Source organism: Barbus barbus (assembly GCF_936440315.1).
Source record: "Barbus barbus genome assembly, chromosome: 3".
Taxonomy (NCBI): Eukaryota; Metazoa; Chordata; class Actinopteri; order Cypriniformes; family Cyprinidae; genus Barbus; species Barbus barbus.
In genome coordinates, this window is record NC_136731.1 from 20,063,694 (window position 1) to 20,076,057 (window position 12,364).

General features: G+C 38.0%; 1 protein-coding gene across 2 annotated transcripts in view; it reads right to left on the reverse strand.

Annotated features, from left to right (window-relative positions):
- LOC306856196 (bromodomain-containing protein 4-like) overlaps positions 1 to 12,364 on the reverse strand; it is a 73,686-nt gene that overhangs the window by 46,905 nt on the left and 14,417 nt on the right. For both annotated transcript variants that reach the window (XM_079395294.1, XM_079395293.1), the window contains exon 2: positions 3,525 to 3,658. The gene's annotated coding sequence lies outside the window, so the exon portion shown is untranslated. The remainder of the gene's footprint in view (positions 1 to 3,524; positions 3,659 to 12,364) is intronic.

Below are 12,364 nucleotides of genomic sequence, written 5' to 3' on the forward strand. Positions count from 1 at the left end.
GCTGGGGGAGGACGAGACATCCTCCAATTTCACATTCTGTCAGGAAGCCCTCTGCAGCAGCGCGCCAGAGCCTGGCCAAACCGCGGCAGTCCCTCTGCCCGGAGAGCACGTGCCTTCCCCAACACCGCCCAAGACAATATAGCAGCTGCCTGAGTGACAAAGCACAAGTCTGAGAGGCTGGAACGAACCTCACCAGCATTTGGTAGCTCTGTGTGTGTGTGTGTGTGTGTGTGTGTGTGTGATCCTGCATTCAAACATAGATGGGTTTGGGGGAGAAAGAGGAGAAGCAGGGGGATGGGAGGAATGGATGAGGCGGTGGCAGCGGCAAGCGCCTTCAGATTCTGAGCACATTAATCATCTGAACGTTTGAGAAGCCTGAGTCAACAGGGACCTGGCTGGAGAGAACAGGGACAAGTAATCTGTTCTGCGTGTGTGTGTTTGCCTGCATCAGGGAGGAGTACAAAGGCTAGAGCAGGTGAGAGTGAGCCCATGAAGAAAAGAGGGAAGTACAGGATAGACAAAAAAACCAGAACAATGAACAGCTTTCATGTGACCCACTAAGTGAAATGAAGAGGACCCACACACACACATAAAAAGAGCTGTCCTCTCTCCCCCATCTGGTCCTAACGTAAGCCTCCCGTGGCACGCGGGACAGAACCCCTCCCATCTGTTGTGTGGGGCGATGTGCCCTGCAATAACACAGTAGCCATACGCTGGCACACAAGACTGCCAACAGACACCTTGACCCCTCTCTGTCTCCTGTCATACCGCCGCAGCTCTGCACACATCCGACGTGAACACGCTCACAGCAGCAGACATGTCCTCTGGAGGACACAGATCATCTTCAAAAGGGCACAAGCAGAAACTATTTTTGACGCAGATACAAACAAACACTGCCCTGAAGCCCAACTAAAAATGTGTGCAGTTCTTGGTGCACCTTCAGTATGGAAGTCTGTAGAATTCAGAATTTGTACCCTTGTACATTTATGAACATGAGAAACCACAATGCTCAATATGAGAGTTCCACCTTACTGTTAAGAGCCAATTTTAACTTAGTTTGTTTACTCAAAAGCACTTATGCGCATTAGCTTGAGCAGCCTGAAAAAGACTGTTTTAATGTGCTTAAACAATTTAAGATGGCACTGGGGTTAAATTGTATTCCTGATTTTAAAATGGGTTTGGTAACATTTTTTGAAAGATATCTTTTGCTCACCAAGGCTGCATTCATTTGATAAAAAAACCCAGTAAAAACAGCAATATTATAAAAATATTACTACAATTTTACATAACCGTTTTCTAATTGAATACATTTTAAAATGTAATTCAATCCTGTGAAGAATTTTTTTTATGTTGAAAACAGTTGTGACGCTTTGTTTTTGTGAAAAATAAAAATCTTTTGTAACATTATAAATGTCTTGACTGTTAGTTTCAAAGTAACACCAACCCTTAATGTTTGAAAGGTAGTGTATGTTTTATGATGCACATATCCATAGCATGAGCTTATACTGTTATTAGGTTCACTTTCACTTGTGCATTAAACTAGAGATCATCAGCCTAAGACAACAGCAAGAGTGTCTGTGTGAAGCACGATTACCGTTTTGTACTGGTAACTGCACTGGTTTTATTTGCCATATATACTTTAAAAGTACACTTTAGCTAACAGAGGATAAATAAACCAAACAGATTAATCCTCCATAACAAGAGGAGGATCAAAGAATTTTAGCCAAGATGGAAACTGAAGAACTGCTGTGCATGAAACAAACACTGCATACATACTGATCCGCAATACACCCTGAGAAACTGATCAACAGCTTTATTTTGAAATGATCTCTTTCACTGTCCTAAGAAGTAAAATAGTCTGGCATGCACAAAGTTTGATTTTCAAGAGTCAGTCCTCACATGCTGTAGCTTTTTTAATTCATTGTTCAGTTTTTTTTTTTTTTCACTAAAATGAGTGAGATTTTAGATTTTTTTCACAACCATTTCGTACCCTTTTAAACTATCAGCACAGAGTTTCTCCAAATCTGCTCATAAGCAGAACTGCAAATTTACTGTCAGTTAAAAAAAAAAAGTTCTAAACTTCTTAAAGAATCTCTTTTGTCATTGTAAGAAAATCATCAACAAAAAAAAATCCACACTGAAATGCAAATCACAATCATTAATATTAGCCGGAAAAGATCAGGGACAGTGTTAAAAATAAACTTCTGCTACTCGTTTCTACAGAGACCCAGGAGCATCACAACAAGGCCAGAAACACCTGAAGTTTGGGGAAAGTTCCCTCATATTATATAGTTTGCTCGTCTGCACAAAAATCTATTGTTCTATATAAAATACAGTAGGAATGTCAGAATTACCTGGACTTTTACTAAAGACAAGAGTTTGCATTTACATTTACAGTGCATTCGGGATATACATTTTTTTTTTTATCAGTATGTGCATTCCCTGGGAATTGAACCCACAACCTTTTGTGCTGCTAACGCAATGCTCTACACCACTGAGCCACAGACACATAACAAGAATTAAAATAAAGAAACCTCCCAAACCAGTTTTTTCACAGTATTAGTAGTTCAAGCTCAATTCATCAGTTTTGTCATCGGGGTCAAGCTAGTGTCCTATTACAAGCATTATTCCCACTTTCAGACTGTATTTCTTTGTGTTGGCCAGCTAGCAGTGAAATCCAGACTATCAGCTGTAGACAAGCCATAATCATTTTCTGCCTACTCCACATGCTTTAGTCACAAATACATAAACAATATTTTAAGTGTGTTGTATTACAAATTTATTAAATGTTTCATTTAGGTTCCAATACAATAGTATATAAACTGAGAAAGTTTAGTAGACTGAATTTAGCATTTGAGGCATAGATGATGATATTCAAAGAAGATTGAGTCAAGCAATCCAGGTGTCTGACATTAACCTTTTGTCTTTATGCACCTCCTGAACAGTGTCATTGTCCCAAGTTAAGAAGGTATGGGTGATACTGTCAGGCTGATTGGATTAGCACCTATGCATTTGAATCACACTGTTATGCTGATGATGTCAGGGCTGGGGAAATTCTGGTAATGGGCCGATTCCTGTACTGTATTTGCATGCTTTGTTTAGACTGTCTCCACCTCTATGTATTTTTTACTTTACATTACTGCCATTGTTTTAATATATTGTACTTATTAATAAAAAACGTGGCCTTAGGAAGGTAAACTTAGGAAGCAAAATCAACATTGTGAAGATCTTTTGATGTGGGTTTGATGTGATAATATGCATAAAAACAATAAATAAAAACATTTTTTTTTTAAACAAAAAAATGACTGTCTTGTAAAGTAAAAAATGCACATCACTACCATTGTTATATATATATGACAATGTTCTGATTACAAGGAAGTGATCTGACAGACACAAACCACTCTGCCACTTTTCATAAAGCTGTTAGCCTATTTAGCAGCCATTATTTACACATTATGCTTTTATTACCCCTCAGGAATCATGACAAGTCTGAAATGGAAGGTGCTGTCAGGCTATTGACTCACATTTTTGTCTCTCGTGTGAAGAGTCTCTTATGTGAGTGCACACATCTTCTCCAGGAGCAATCAGCAGAAGAGCTGCTTTCACGCCGTCCAGAGAGAAGTCACCAGCTCAGACACAGACTACGCCGATCACGCTACTGGAGACAGACAGAGAAAGAAAGAGAGAGATGTGAGTGACTTGTTTGAAGCCTCTACTCATTTCAACTGCACACAGTACTGATACACAATTTAACTGACTGTTGCTTGATGTCTTTTATAAATAAGACCACAATTACTCACTAGCCACAGCAGTGCTACAAGATTTTAGATTACAGAAGGCATCTTTTGCTCTGATAGTATAAATGCAAGACTTCAGACTATGATGAATGCTGCTGTTAAACAGACCAACAATACCTGAAAAATTGCAGCAGTTTGTTTCAATTGTATCTTCCCTTTCCTTGTTTGTAATTTGCATTTTGTTATTATATTTAATAAAATAAAGTGAAATATTTTGTTCATATCACCCACCCCTACTACGGTTTTAATTGTCTATAATTCTTTTTTTATTTTATGTTCTGTTACCTTATAGGGTAATGCTTTTAAATAGGGAAATTAGTTTGGCTGTACTGTTGCGTAACTTGCAAATAGTCTAAAAACCAACATGATAAAGAATCATGATAAAATCATGACTGAAGTGAGTAAGTGACCACAACTTTCCTTTTAGTGTGAACTGTTCATTTTAGCCCTGCATTATTAGGCTGGTTTTGGGTTAACCTGACCCCTATGAAGTTATTATGTGATGTTCACACACAACATTCTTTCATACAAATGACTGGAACAGACCAGAAGTCATTTTTAAAGCTGGACTATTTTAAACTTGACACGTCTTTTTAAAACACAACGCTTATGGTTTTTCTTTAAAGAGTATCTCACCATAACACAATGACCAAATGCATCTGTCTGAACATGTATGGCTGTAGCAGTGGTGTTTTAAAACGGGAATTCAATTCATCATCTTTTCTGAGAAACATCACCCAAAGCATACCAAGCACACGCCACTGACCCATCTCTATAAGTTGTCAGAAACTATGGAAACTATTTGTTAAGACAACGGTAAACACACAAACAGGACTGGCAGAGCTCCAGACTGCGACCAAATGATTGCATTTTGCAACCATTTTTCTGCCTGTGCGACTAGATATTGTGTGCAGTCCCAACTCATAAACCATTTTTGTTTTTTTTACCGTGATAGGACAGATCAGATATGACAGGAAGTGAAGCAGGAGAGAGCGAGGGGGGGGGGGGGGGGGGGGGGTTCGAGAAAGGTCGATACGATACAGTGCGATCCGATTTCGATTCGACTCAACACAATGTGATTCGATGCAATACAATGCAATGGAGATCACTTTTAACATCTCAAGGCCTGTTTCATAAAACAAGTTAACCAAATAAGCCAGGCTTATTTCAGTTAGTCTGACTCATTGTCAAATGATCTGGTTTCATGAAGCAAATTTAACACAGGCCTAGATCAAGCTTAGTCACTGTGGCAACTTATGCTGGGAAACTAACCTGATCTATGGTAACCTGGTTGTATGACAGCTGTACCTTTTATAGTTTGCAGAACAGATAGTATAACATTAAAACATTACAATCTAATTGCTCTTTAAAGCATTAAAATAACTAAATTAAGTTAAAATCACTGAATTAAAAATGAAAATAAAGAAAATGGCTATTTTAACTGCTATAAGAAACACAAATTAACTCATTTGAGCTTATTAGTACTGTACTTGCTTACATTTGATTTACCCATTACGAATAGTCCCTTTACAGTCACTGCTATCATAAAAATACACTTATATGTAGGTTTAAAATTCCACAAAAGACACATTTAATGTCCAACAACAAACATTGAAAAACGCATATTTAGCTCATAATTATTGCGCTCCTATTAGATAGATATGTTTGCATAACTTTCTAACATTTACAGATGAAAAATATACCAGTGACATGTCAGTTATGCACTGAGGAACACACAATCATTAAACAGCACAGATATATTTGCTGTTTGCCATGGTGGATTGATCTGATCCATGATCGACATTAAGGGCTGCTTAAGAATTAGCGAGCACAAATTAGTGAGATTGTGTGAATTTAATTTGTCGTTGATGGAACCGCTTTGGCCCCGATTGATTTGTTAAGTTGTTTCAAGTTAGGTTTTGGACTTTAATCCCTGTTTTTCCTTGGGTCTCCGTGGTGTTGTGATTCGTCATATTCACGCAGCAGCGGTGATGACAGAACACGCTTGAGACACAGTTTAGAGAGGAGAAATCAATCTACATATAAAATATTGTCACAGTTTATTGGTCACTTTCTAAATAATAAAAGTATAGCGCATCCACTAGTAATTATATAGAAATAAATCGTTTTTTTACGGATGCAAATATGTTACAAAAGATGCATCGCAATATAAATGACAACTTGTAGCCAATGCACACTTGCTAAACCAATGCATCACATTGTTGCTTTTTATGCCGATTCACTGAGCGGAATTGGGGAATCTTCCCCTCCCTAATCCCATGTTATAGCAAATTGAATAAAATAAATGTAAAAAAAAAAATTGCGACCAAATCATGTGCTCTTGCGACCAACTGAGAAAGTTAGCTGCAAAAGAGCAACCAGTGGGAAGAATGAGACTGGACCCACAGACTGCCAACTATCAATGTAGACACATGGGGTCTTTAAAACAGGTCTAATCATTTATACTGTTATCAGCACGTTGAAGTAGATTCGTCTCGTCTCTGAGAGAATATGCGTTATTTCATATACAAATACATGAAATAAGTCCTGGAGCAATGCAGAAAAGTAATGGATCGAAAGCCACATGTCTCATGAGTTTATATTTCAAATTTGAAGAAGATACCATGAAAAATGACATTCATGCAATATTTTTTCTGAAACTATTTATAGTCCCCCCACCCCCCTGTTTGAGGAAAAATAACCACCAAATGGATTGCAGAATTATAAAAGCTATTTTAGTCATTATACATATTCCTGCATAGTTTTTCAATTATAAAATAATAGACAGATTTATTTGAGCACTAAAAAATTTCAAATTCTAAAATTTAAATTTCAAAAACACTTTAGAAAACTATGTCGGGCCCAGTACCAAAACAAACATGCAGTCAATCAGCAGTAAGGGGCGTGTCTACTTATGATGCGAGGAGAGAGTGCTCAGTGCACAGGACGGACATTAGCCGCGCTACGACATAGGGATGGCGGATAAAAATCAAAAGAGGAAAATGTCTGGGGAACAAAAGAAGGCTTACACCGTGTGTACACCGGACGCTGCGCCGCAACAGCTAAAGTCTGTCTACACTGGACTCGACAAAGTAACCTTTGAAAATCATATGAAATTTGTATCAATACCTCATAAATAGAACGCGGCAGTTGTCTATTTGTAGGGGATTTGTCATGTTGCGCCACGCCACATCCAGTGTAGACAGCATCACTGATTATAAGGAGTTATATTGTCATCCCGCGCCGCTCACGCCCGGTGTAGACAAAGTGTCACAAAAAGGCAAGAAGTAGGACCCGTGTAAATATAGGATTAGCTTTCCAGCGCTGGAGAGAACTCAAGGAGCGGGAAGGCCTGCGATCGGACGCCAAGGTTGCTTTGTTTCTTCTCGATAGGAGAGTAACATTGGTTTTGCTTTGTTTCACAGAACTAGTCATTGCCTGGGATGTGTAGGTATGTGTGGGGCAGAGCTATTAAAATAGGGGCAAGACCCTTTTGGGTTTTGTTTTGGTGATTTCAAATATCAAAATTGGGATAAGAAATCACTTACCGCACCTTTAACTAAAACCATAAAAAATAAAACACTTATGTGGAATGAAAAATGCTAACTGAAATAAAAATTTAAAAACCATTTTATTTCTGTTAGTTGCCAAAACAGTATCAACCAGAACCTCCCACACGGATTTGTAACCATAATCAAACCAAGGATAATTTATCATCTCTTACAGTGCAAAGAATAGTACTCCAGATACTACGATACACTGCAAGGCTCCAGACTGCGACCATTTTTTCTGCCGCTGCAACTACATTTTGTGAGCGGTCACACTGGTGCTACCACCGTGTTGTCTAACTCATAAGCACTGCATATGAGAAACATCAAATGCCAAACTAAACAAAAAGCGTAATGAAAACGCGCTACCGTTTCTCAGTTTGGACTGAGCACAGTGCAAGCTAACTTGTCCTAACCCAGAACAGTTGAACTCGAGAACCAAAGTAGATTTCGCGACACTGTTACTGCACAGCGCTGCAAAATCCAATGAGAAGCGTTTGAATTCACCACAGAATGAATAAAGATTGCTGCGAGATCTAGTGAGATGCATTCAAATTATGCACCGAAATCTCTGTGATAAACAGATCAAACGGCGCTGACGTAGAGAACCAGAAGCAGTACGTTGACTGTAACCCTGGTGTTGTAGCAGAAAAAGTTGAATGTTATTACATTATTCATCTTTTTTTTTATTATCCCTGCAGTTATCGGTCAATTACATATACTATAAGAATAATGGTACATTTAATGAGAGTAGAATAGCCTATATTATTTTTCTATTCAAGAATTTTGCACGTTACTGTTGTTAAAAAGTAGGCCTAAATTTTGTATGCATCAACTCAAGCTCAGTGCTTTACAGTAAAAAGGTGTCTTACCAAGAAATAAACATGTAATATGAGTAACTGCTCTTATTACTGCAAATCAATAGCACTTGTTTTATTAAATTATCTTTATTTTTAATACCCCACCCACAACCCCCCAGCACTACCAAATCTGCTCCTGGCACCACCATCTGTAGAACTTAGTGGCACTGTTGCAACTGCTCTCAAATGTTAGTCTGGAGCCCTGTACTAGAATAAAGAACAGATACAAGATAATTTCTGTTTATCTGGTCTGCTATCCATTCACTCTTGCTTCCCCATTCAGAGGTCACATCTTGAACGAGGCCAATGATGGAGTTGCTATAGCAACAAAAACTGTGAGGAGGGGAAAACAACCAGACATGCACACAGAGAGGCGTTCCACCCAACAACAGCTCAGTTACACCCTGAATGTTCCCTGTGAAGTTACGACCAAAAAACAAACAAGCGGTCCGAAGACACTGACCTCGAGTCATGCGTACATTAGCACACACATCTAACACGGTTTGCGTGTAACCTCCAGCATCTGGCCTGACCTCTGCCCTGCTATCTCTGTGCACTTTATTCTGCCTGAGGACTGTGTACACAGAGTATGAAAGGTACAGAGATTACAGTACCTGTGTGTTAGTAACACTAAAGTAAAACAAGATAGTTCATAGGGTGCATGAGTGCCTGCCCACTTTTCAGCATTGCTGGTTCTTAAGTGTTTTTTACATACATTTTTCTCATAGGGATTCATTTGAAGTAAAAAAAAAAAAAAAAAAAAAAAAAAAAAAAATCAGACAAAAGGCAAAGGTACAAGATTATGTACTTAATGGCTTTAGTGAGGGAAAGAACTACAATCCTATAAACCACTGTGAATGAGATTTGCATTAATCAATTGTAAAACAAAACTATCCATTTGAAGTTGTTTTTATTTGTAGAAATAGGGCTGAGTGATAAAACAATGATAATTATCGTGATTTAATTTTCATTGATAAAACGATAACGAGTTCGATAAATGTTCGATGCAAAGTCTATGCACCAAAAGCGGAATGAAACAGTACTACTCCTTTAAACCGAGTCACATGGAGCATTTATCCACTCTGCTCAAAGTTCAAATGGCAGCGCAGCGCAAGCTCACGAGAGCAGATGAGTTTACTTGCTCATTAGGGCTATCGCGATTCGTAGATTTTAGTCGAAAAATCGTCGACTTCATTTTGCATGTGTCGATTAACTGGCAAAATACCAGAAGTGGCGCATTTCACGGACAAGAATCCATAAAACACATTTTTAGACTATTTTCCAAGGCTGCATGATATATTAAACCCATTTAAAAATCATAATTAAGCATAATTGTGAATTCACAAAAGCTATGATTTAATTAAATAATTATATGCGATGCAGTTCTAACACAGTATATGCGCTTTATTTCCATGCGTGTAGGTTAAGTCAATAAACAATTTGCAAAAAAAAATAAAAATCCCTTAGGTTGTTCCTCTCTCTTGTCGACAGAAAGAGCCTTTTTAATCCACTCATTATTCCTGCTTTAAAAGTCTACTTGCTGTTACGGTCGGTGACGGATGACTAATGCAACTTCAGTTTTTTTTTTTTTTCCCATCTCGATTCAACTTCGACTGTTACGTTTAACCTACAATAACTTTTTGTTGGTTGTAATAAAGACTGAGCAATTATTTTTTTGCAAAAAAAAAAAAAAAAAAAAAAACGCACAGAACAACAAGAAGTGCTTTACACTACTGCGTGCGTGTTCGATAACAGGTGAGTCTCTTCAGTTTTGTTTCAGCACATCACTCATGAAGGACTCCATGATCACTGTCTGCTTGCAGTACTACATTAACTCCGCACTCTGCTTCTGGCGGCTGAGGTAACACGTGTTTTTTTTTTTCTTTTCACCTTATTTCCCGCTCACACTTTTCTTTTTTTCTTTTTTTTTCTTTTTTCGTGGCAGGTGTGTTGCTGTGGACCCAAGGGAGTGCAGTGTTGCATTTTGGCGCAATATGGACACGTGACATTCATAATTAAAACTTTTAAATAAACTACAGAACAGACATTCATAATTAAAACTTTTAATAAACTACAGAACAGACATTCATAATTAAAACTTTTAATAAACTACAGAACAGACATTCATAATTAAAACTTTTAAATAAACTACAGAACAGACATTCATAATTAAAACTTTTAATAAACTACAGAACAGCGTGAGCCGGAAGCGGCGCGCTTTCACGCAGGAAGGGCTTATATGCTCCGAGGACAGACACTGCACTAGTGATACAAAAAACACAGGTTTATTAAGAGCAATACTTTTAATAAGGTAGCCCAGTGCTTAATTTGTAAATTGATAGGTCCCTTCAATCTTTAGTGATTGAAAGCGTGCAGTTGCTTTTATAGGGTTCGCATGGTCATTAAAAACCTGGAAAAGCTATGAAATTTTAAAACAGCAATTTCTAGGCCTGGAAAAGTTTTGTAAAAGCCATGGAACTTTATTTCACAAATCTCTGTATAATAGAGTTATATTTAATCAGGTCCTGAATGTGCGTGTATATCGCACGTTTACTCATTCCCGCAGCTTTCGAGTTTATAATGATGGAAATTCCTGCAAACATTTATTGAATATAGCATGTAGGATAGATGAGTAAATAAATCCACAAAAAATATCAGATTAAATCAGTCATTTGAAAACAGCGTGAGTGATTCAGATGGACCACGTCTTCTCTCTTTCACTCTCTCAAAGTGGCTTCATATCGGCACATATCGTCTGCACTACAAGAGCTACTGCACGCTGACCCAAGACTTTCGCTTGCATCTCGGGACAGTTGACAAAGAAAACGCATGCATCACATTCGGTTTTGTGACAGCAGAGGTCCGTTCACATGTTGCGTCTTTTGCACGCTTAAGTTCATTATTTCAAACGTAGATGTGTGGCAAGCGCGCTCATAATAGAAGCCGGCTCATATGTGCATGCTATAGGTCAGCACGAACGTCTTTCAATGGCGAACGGTCTGTTGCTGGTGCAGATGTTCAGCCAGGCAGACAAGTTGAGAATCGTTTTGCGGGGGGATGCCAGGTGTTCGAGAGAGGAAAAAAAAAAAAAAGAAAAAAAAAAAAAGGATATTCGAATCTCAAAATTGAAAATCGAATTCCAACCCATCGAACGAATATTCGTATAGTCGAATATTCTGGTCCAGCCCTAATATTACGTAAACAAAAACTTTTATTTGGGATGCGATTAATCGTTTGACATGACTACTTATCAGTATTATTGATAGTTCCCCCCCCCCCATTTTTTACAGAAACACTGAATGACCAAAAATGCACCACCACAAGTCCTAAGTTCAGTTAAAATGACTAATATGCATTCATACGTTACCAAGTTTTAGTTCTAATTACTAAAGTTCTATCATTAGGCGAGTAAACTAAAAAATATACTAGCCAATGGCAATTCAATTGCCAAGGTGTCCGTAGAGGGTTGAAACGTGAAATGTTTGTCAAGTTCTGACCATAAAGAGTAGCTTAAAACCACAAGTAATTTTCTGGTTTCCACAACTCTCTCTTAGGAGCTAAAATCTGCCTTTAAAGTTGAAAGAAATAAAGATTTGAAATTTATCGTGATAATTATCGATATTGACTGATATTAAAAAATTTGTGAAAATGTTTTGGCCATATCGCCTAGCCCTATGCAGAAACAATAATTTGCAAATTACACCAAATATGCATATTCAAATATTTTCCTATATGTTTTGCGAATCGATTTGATTGCGTCATTTTGTAGTGCTTCATGGGAGTAGGCAGAGCTCAGTGCTCGTTTGGCGCGATTCGCTCAGTGACTCTCTGATTGGTGGAATTTTCTTTACAGCATTATATTGCATTATTTCAACATTATAGTTATTATCATTATTAGTTATTGGTAAAAATCTTTTTCCCAACATTTTTTACTTCCTGAATCTGACTGTTGCATAGTATTGAACCCATCATATTACTAAACTCTCCTAAAGAACGAGATGTTCTCTGTCCTCTATGAAGACGACTAGGGCTGGGTATCGAGTTCGATACTTTTTAGGCACCGACCGAATTGCCTCGATACCACAGAGTATCGAAAAACGTCTTGTCGTTCGGTACCAAATTTCGATACCTAAGGGGTTAATCTCATTAACGTCAGTGA